Source organism: Mastigoproctus giganteus, chromosome 13 (genome assembly GCF_048544385.1).
Source record: "Mastigoproctus giganteus isolate SK-2022 chromosome 13, ASM4854438v1, whole genome shotgun sequence".
In the NCBI taxonomy this organism is placed as follows: domain Eukaryota; kingdom Metazoa; phylum Arthropoda; class Arachnida; order Uropygi; family Thelyphonidae; genus Mastigoproctus; species Mastigoproctus giganteus.
In genome coordinates this window covers 61,707,458-61,716,246 of record NC_143587.1, presented here as the reverse complement: position 1 = coordinate 61,716,246, position 8,789 = coordinate 61,707,458, and the positions used below count along the sequence as shown (strand labels likewise).

The window sequence follows — 8,789 nt, the reverse complement described above, 5'->3', positions numbered from 1 at the left end:
TGCTGATGCTATCGAGGCAGTGTTAGGTGGGTCGGAAAACTGCTAGCTTGGGGGGGGGGGCTCACAGACTAAAAGGTTAAAAGTAGCTCCAGGCAGAGGTGAAGGTGATTCTTGCACTACTTCTATTAAAATAAGTAGCGACTTGGAGCGAGGGGTGCTGGGGATTTCAGGGATTGATGGCAGTCATCGTGAAGTAGGTGGGTATATCGGATGTGTTAGGGTAACTAACAATAAGAATACGTGCATGTATACTTGCATGTATACCAATGCTAGAAGTATAGTAAATAAATTTGATGAATTTGAAGTGTTGGTGAAGACATCAAAGGCGGATATTGTTGGGATATCAGAGACGTCGATTCACACAGATATTAGGAATGCAGAATTGGAATTTGAGGAGTACAATGTGTACAGAAAGGATAGACAGGATAGGAAAGGAGGAGGTGTTATGCTGTTAATTAAGAAAAACATAAAATCAAAAGAAGTGCATCCAGATGATATAGATGAACAGTGCACTGTTGAGTCAGTTTGGTGTGACAGAAGCACTGCGAAAGCAAAAATAAGAGTAGGAGTGTGTTATAGGCCTAATAACTCGAATGAGTACAATGAACAATTGCACAGAGAAATATAGTGGCCTAGTAAATCAGAATGTCTCATAATGGGGGATTTTAACTTCCCCGATATTGACTGGAACTTGTGGATTAGTCACTCGCACACTGGTCAGACTTTTGTGGATTTATTGGATGATTGTTTTCTGAAGCAGCGTGTTCGAGAGGCAACTAGAGACTGTTATACTCTTGATCTGGTTATCAGCAGTGATTATTCGTGTATTAAGAATTTGCAGATAAAGGAACCACTAGGTGGCAGTGATCACAGTGTGCTGATGTGTGATTTGCTCAAAGAGGTAACTACCGTCAGGGTGAAGGGAAGGGTTTTTCCTTTTGTAAAGGTGACTACAGGGGTCTCAGACAGTTTTTAAATTCTGTACAGTGGGATCAACTGATGATGTTACCAACGTTCAGTTCTAAATGGGAAGCTTTCAGGGACTTAATTTTGGAGGCTACTGGGCTTTTCATTCCAACTAAGAAATACTGTTCAAGGTTTAGGCCTAAATGGATGTCAGATGAACTAATGAGGCTTTTGGCAGAGAAGAAAAATGTATGGGATGCATATAAAGTATCAAGTCACAAAGGAGGTTAGGCAGGCGTTGGGAGATTACAAGAAATCCGTGACAAAGAATGCGAAGGAAACACAGCAAAGGATTCTTTAATTATGTAAACTCTAGAAGGAAAGGGATAAATCAGATTGGGCCACTTAACATAGATGGGTTGACTATTGATGATCATGCTCAGGTAACTGATAAACTGAATGAGTATTTTGCATCTACATTCACACATGCGGAGTTATTCAATTAGAGGAGTGTGCCAGAAGTTTATCAACCTCTAACAGGGAGCTAAATAATTTTGTAATATTAAAGTTATATTAAAGGAGACAGCAAAGGAAGTAAGCAAATCCTTAGCCATAATTATGAGAGCTTCCTTGGACTCAGGGGAGGTCCCCATGGACTGGAGGTGTGCAAATGTATCACCAATTCACAAAGGGGGTTCAAAAGTTGACACAGGAAACTATAGACCTGTTAGTTTAACTTGTGTTCCGGGAAAATAATGGAATCACTGGTTAAAGAAGAATTGGAGGATCATCTAGACAAGACTGCAGTAATATTTAAGACAGCATGGGTTTGTTAAAGGGAGGTCTTGTCTGACCAATATGATTGGATAATATGATGTGGTCACAAAGAACTGAAAGCCAGTAATAATTTTGATATCATACACTTGGATTTCAGGAAAGCTTTTGATACTGTTGCATGTGGAAGTTTGCTGTGCAATTGGATCAGTATGGCATTAAGGGTAAGTTGCTACAATGGATAAAGGATGGTTGAGTGGGAAACGACAGAGAGTGGTAATCAGTGGACACTGCTCTTCGTGGACAAATTTTATTAGTGGAATTTCCCAGGGTTCGTTGTTCGGCCCATTATTGTTTTGTATATTTATCGATGATATTGATGAAGGTATATCAGGTTTAATGTCCAAGTTTGCATATGATACAAATGTTGGCAGAGTTAAACTTGGTCAAATAGGCTGAAAAGTGACAACTGATATAGAAGAATTGGAGGATCATCTAGACAAGACTGCAGTAATATTTAAGACAGCATGGGTTTGTTAAAAGGAGGTCTTGTCTGACCAGTATGATTGGATAATATGATGTGGTCACAAATAACTGAAAGCCAGTAATAATTTTGATATCATACAGTTCGATTTCAGGAAAGCTTTTGATACTGTTGCATGTGGAAGATTGCTGTGCAATTTGGTCAGTATGGCATTAAGGGTAAGTTGCTACAATGGATAAAGGATGGTTGAGTGGGAGACGACAGAGAGTGGTAATCAGTGGACAAATTTTATTAGTGGAATTTCCCAGGGTTCGTTGTTCGGCCCATTGTTGTTTTGTATATTTATCGATGATATTGATGAAGGTATATCAGGTTTAATGTCCAAGTTTGCATATGATACAAAGGTTGCCAGAGTCGATAACGACAGTAAAGACAGTATGCTATTCCAACTGGATCCAGATAACTTGGTGAAATAGGCTGAAAAGTGACAACTGAAGTTTAACATTGACAAATGCAAAGTACTGCGCATGAGTAGCAATAACCGAAGAGAAATTTACCAACTGTGTGGTACTACACTCAGGGAAGTTGAAAGTGAAAAAGGCTTGGGAGTAATTGTGCAATCAAATATGCATGTTCGCTGAGCAGTGCAGAGGGGCTGCCAGGGCAGGTCATGGAGTCTTATTAATGATATACACTGTGCTGCCACTTTATTAGGTACACCTACCTAGTAGTGTGTTGAGTCTCCTTTAGCCTTCAAAACAGCCTGAATCATCCAGGCATGGATTGAACAAGATGCTGAAAGCGTTGTGCAGGAAGGAATGAAGTACCATGCAGACATGAGTGTGTCACGCAGTTCCTTGAGATTCGACGGAAGTGTAGGCCTGCAGCCAAAAGCCCTTTCGAGTTCATCCCAAAGATGTTCAATAGGACTGAGATCCTGAGACTGCGCGAGCCACTGTAGCAAAGAAAAGTCATTGTCATGTTCCTGGAACCATTCCATAGTGATTCGAGCTTTCTGCACTGGTGCATTACCCTGCTGGAAATAACAATCTGACTGAGGATAAACTGTCAACATGAACGGATGCATTTGGTCAGCAACGATGTTAGGTACGATGTGGCATTCAGACGTGAATCTATGGGTATCAATGTACCCAACGTGTGGCAAAAAAACATTCCCCACTCCATAATACTGCCCCGACCACCTTGCACAGTAGTAGTCAGACATGACGGGTCCATAGATTCATGTTGTTTTTTTGCCAAATTCTGAGACTTCCATCAACATGATGCACCAGGATCTTCGACTCGTTGCAGCCCATTCGCGACAAAGTGCGACTAGTGGTTCCTTGCGATATTTTGTTCTGCGCACTAAGGTTGTATTCTGACGTAGTGTGCGACAATGTGGCCCGTCTGTTTGCTTGCACAATTATAGCCATCCTCTGACCTCTCTCATCAGCAAGCGATTTTCTTCCAGAGAAGTGCCGTTGAGAGGATCTGTTCTGTTGGTTGCACCATTTTTGATACACCCTTGAAACAGTTGTGCACGAAAAGTTAAGGAGAACTGCCGTTTGAAAGATGCTTTTTCCAGCACGTCTTGAACTTATTACCATGCCACGTTCGAAGTCCGTTAGATCACTCCTTTTCCCCATTCTTGGTACGGTTTGTTCACATAACTGATACTAGAAGGTTGTTCTGCTGTATTTATATCCATAACTGTGGTCATGTGACTTGCAACATTGTGGAACAGACCATTTGTGTGCAAAGCAGGGGTGTACCTAATAGTAGCAAGTGGCAGCACAGGCCACACCTAGAGTGCCGTGTACAGTTCTGGAGATCTCATTGTAGGAAGGATGCAGAGTTGCTAGAACTAGTACAAAGAAGGACAACAAATTTGGTGAGGGGAACAAAGGGATGCCCTTACCAAGAAAGGCGTAAGTTCTGCAAATTGAAGCGCCTGGAAAGTAGGCACCTGCGAGGTGATCTGAATGAGCTGTATTAGTTCTTGAATGGATTGAGTAAGCTGAATGCTGATCGGATTCTTCCTCTTGCTCAGATTAAGAACCTGAGGGGACACAGTTTCAAATTGAGGAAAGACAGTTGTAGAATAGATGTTCAGAAATTTGCCTTAACCAGCGGGTATTTGATTGGTGGAACAGACTTCCATCTTTTGTTGTGGAAGTTGATAGCCTAAATAAATTTAAGGCTGAGCTGGACAGGCATTGGGAACGAATAGAGGGGTAAAATGGGAGGGTTTTTTTTTTTTTTCGGCTGATGCTGCATAAGCTTGCTTTTTTGTATCGTATGCCTCTATTAATGTAATGCTAATTGTAATATTTTAATAAATTTTAATCTGATTTTCATCCGTGAGGTCTGCTGGTGCTCTCTCCTCGAAATACACCTTCGATGTGTATATGATTGTGCCATCGATGAACTGTTCTCAGAAGTATTCTCGAAAGCTATTTCTGGATAAATTAGAATGGCTCTTGTGTCCACATGTTCTCAACCTTATTTAATGTGCCTGATCCATCTGAATGTTGCGGTTTTCTTGAAGGGCTTGTTCTTGTAAACTCTGACATTTCTGTCATAGCTCAGTTTCCAAATCTCAGTATGCAGCTTACAAAATGGTTCTCAATAACAGCAGTTAACCTAAGGGCATTTTGCAACTGGGAAACAAGTCTTCCACCATCCACTGGCAGATCGCCAGTACTTGAGAAGTTGTACGATGACGCTGCATTCTGCGAATTAAATGATCAGCCTGTGAATGAATGCAGATTTTTTGTGTACAATTCACATGAATATATTACACAAATATATAGAGTGACTTTATTAAACTTTTATCGGTTCCAGAAACAATTGGTTTCGCGGGGAGGGGGATTTTATCACAAAATTTGACTTTCGTTTATATATTTCTTCTAACATCTTAAGAGGAGCAGTGTTCTCTGTGTCAATAGTTCTCGATGGAAAAATTCAACAAAAACTTGGGAATGGGAAATTCGGCTCCCAAAAACGTACGGTTTTAGGGGCATTAGCAACTAAGGCCATATTGCTCCGGGATATGCGGTGGTCATTCCCTGATCTTTCCGCATCGGCCGTATTTGGTGGTGACGGGTTGGAACCCTGGTCTAATCAGGAAGCGTGTGCTACGCACTGCTGCTCCTTCCCACCTGGCTGCGGAAGCTCCAGGTTTTCTGGAAAGTTGGCAACACTGTCTGTGGGATTAAGTTTCTGGCATCCTTCCCTCCCTCCCTCCCTCCCTCCCTCCCCATCTCCTTCAACCCATACACGGTTTGGTTTCCAATTTTACTCACCTCAGGGACATCTCTCTTGATGTACCACTTTCACCTTCACCTTTGATTTCCCCTTCTTCCACTGTCTCCATTTTTATATTCATTGGGGCTTCCCCCTGGCAGTGCCGGGGGGCAGCCTCGTCAGACGTTCTTATCCGCTCCTGGTCCGGCTCGTGCCGTGGACGGATGCTGACAGGTGCCTTCCTCGATGATCGCACCTCTCAGTAACAGGCCAGATGAACAACACAAACAACACATAACTTATGGTACCCAACATAATTTGCACTCATCTGGCCTTGCAGAGGCCTGCAATTTCACAGTGCCACTAAGCGCGTTTTTGTGGGAAACCAGTAGAACCAGCTAACAAACCCACTATGTCCATTATCTCCAACCCATGCACGGTACTAAGTACTATAGGTTTTGATACATTTCATTAAAAAAAAAAAAAGATGATCCACTCCACAATGTTGATAAGCAATAACTCAGCCACAGGACTCAGGTGCTGAACAAAATGTTTCCCAGTTTGTAAATAAACGCAGTGTACATCTGGTCATCGTGTTTTGGGTGCCAATTTCATGGTTCGCCTAGGGAGCTAGCAGGTGGCAGATAGTTTAGGGTTCTCCTGACAATGGATAATTTAATATAAAAAAAAAAAAATCGGCAGCTAATGTTCTTGGCTCATAAGTTTGTCTTGTCTCCGATCTTCAGTGTGAAACCTAATTTACTATTTCATTTAATGATAATTTAAAATCATTTTGGTTACATTTAGTGCAAAACAAAGAACCATTAGTGTGCATATCGAAGGACGTCCTCATCTTCATTGAATTCCACTATTCATCCGATCACCTATCGGTTTGTGTCTGCAACTTTCTTGATAGATTGTGTACTAGTTCATCTTTTGGGTTTCGATAACATTTCATTTTGTGATTTGAAAAGGTCCTAATTATTAAATATTAAGAGTACCATTTATTTGATCTTGTGCAGAGATTTTTTTTGTAGCTGGATGACAAAGTCACCTCTTTTTACGGCTGTTACTGATTTCTGTTAATTTGACTGAGACTACCACCGACACGAATCACCACGCTTCGCTCTTACCTGTTTCCGCTTTGGAACGGTGTCGGGGTGACAGTTCTTCCGGCTGTCCTCGCAGCATTCGTTTTAGTGGATTATTTGTATTTTGAGTCATAATTCTTATTGCATTTTTAGCATCATTAACCTAAGTTTTCAAGTAAGTGTTAATTATTATTTCGTTAACCGCTAAAAATGGAATGAAAATTACTTATTTTTTTTAGTATGTGCTGAACGCAGCGGGATACATATTTCCATATCTCATTCCTTACAGATGAAAGTGAATAAAATTACATATTCAACACTTATTATCAACATGGTTTTTTGCTAGTAACTTCATTATGTTTATATTCCAATAATAAATGAATTAATATAATTGGTAATAATGTTTATTAATCTATAAGTATTTATTTCAGGCAACAGTAAAAATTTTGTTTTTGTTTCACTGGTTTCGTTGCACTTCACGTACAAAAAAAAACACGATAGTTAATATTAGAAACCAAATTATAACTTTCTGACTCAGTTGATGTATCTTATGTAGGCTATACCTGAACGCCAGTTCTACTCAGTTTATATTAGTATGTTTGATATCTGTTTATGTGATTATACTGGTTTTTATTGCTGCGGTCATTTGTTTTTTTATACAGCAATGCCAAGCTAAAATGGTTCTAAAAATGCGATTTTCAGCGATTATTTGTCTGCTCCAAAAGATATGACCTATAGTGATGTGGTCAGATGACTACAAGTCATATCTTTTTGAGCAGAAAAATGGCTATAGTCATGACTTTTGCTATTTGCCATTTGACTCATGCCATTTGTTGACTTCCATCTCCTTTTACATTCTTGATCAGCAATTTTGGGGCAGGCAAACAATTTGTCACAACAGCCTATTACATTCAGTGGACAATTTTTTGGATATAGCACCCAGGTATTGCAGGGTTTCCTTTTGCCTCTAAAACACTTCACTTCACTCCCTTGATTGTGGATGGCAGCTTTCTCATGTGTGGGATGGTCACTATTTCTGTTGGGTTGAGATCTAGTGGTTGTGTATGTCAGAAATGCAGGGAGAGGCAATTATCATACTCCTTTGAACACTCCAATATGATGCAGATACAATGGTACAGTGCATTATCCTACTGGAAGTAGAGATTTGCCAGGAAGTAGTATGCATTTGGGATGCACCATGCTTTCAGCATTCCAGTAGGTCTCTGTGGGTAAATCAGTGCTGCTGTTGGCATTAATACAGTTATCTAGGTTTCTGCCATTGTCATTTCCTAATAAAAAATATATCCTGTGCATGGCTTTGTTGCCTTCTCTATATTGTGATTTGCTACCTTGTCTTTCAAATAAAGTGGGATCTCAGACCCTCTCTTTACATCAGCAAGATGCCTGTGTGATTACCCAAATATCTCCCTTTCCACCAGTGCACACAGAAGGCTGTATTTTTGAGCACTACAGAAAGTTCAGAAATAACACACATCACCATTTGTTACAGATTCTGCTCTCAGTCTGCAGGATTTTTTATTATTTTTTTATTTTTAGGTGGCACTCACCCAACTACTATGGTTCTGGAACGAAAATGTATGAATATCCATTAAGATTAAAATATATAGATAAATAATAAAAATTATATTTATTAAGACACCCTTGTACTGACGTGGATTGAAAAGTGCAATTTGGCTTTTATAGATAATTATAAGATTTACAATTGCCTGCGAATAACATTTATATTCACTGGCTAACAATTAAACATTAAATTGTTTGCCAGCAATGTTTTAGGAATCTTCGTAAATCCTGTCATCAACTTTTAAGCAAGTGCTGTGAAAGAAGGAAAGTCTTCACTCTACAAAGAAATCCATTTTGGATTTTGGTAGTTTAGTTGTGTTCAGAGAGTGAAGGCTTCCCTTCTTGCTTGATCCCCACTTAAGACCTAATGATAGGATTTGGAAAGGATCTTAAGACCTTATAGTACTAATATTTAGTGTCAGTGTTTCGCTGGTTTTTGTTTTCTAATTTGTTGGCGCCTCCATAGCCAGGTGGGAAGGAGTAGCAGCAGATTTGTTTAGCTGCAGATTTGGTAAGAATAATATTGTCCCAAAACTGTGCGATTTATTATTTTTCTCAGTTTTTTTTACGGTAAAATGTCAACGAAAAGAAACAGCACTGAAATGGGCAGAAAACCAGGAAGAATGCAATATAAGCAAATTGATATTATTAAGGAACTTGAGAGATTTAGCAGCAAAAAGATAGGTCACAACAAATGAAACAAAAAA

At 39.8% G+C, this 8,789-nt stretch overlaps 1 protein-coding gene across 2 annotated transcripts in view; it reads left to right on the top strand.

Moving 5' to 3' along the window:
* The first annotated feature begins 6,458 nt into the window (after nt 1–6,458).
* LOC150076111 (guanine nucleotide-binding protein G(I)/G(S)/G(T) subunit beta-1) overlaps nt 6,459–8,789 on the top strand; it is a 217,042-nt gene continuing 214,711 nt past the window's right edge. Inside the window, exon 1 of one of the 2 annotated variants that reach the window (XM_090387674.1) lies at nt 6,459–6,676. The gene's annotated coding sequence lies outside the window, so the exon portion shown is untranslated. The remainder of the gene's footprint in view (nt 6,677–8,789) is intronic. The other variant, XM_090387671.1, reaches the window with a different exon arrangement.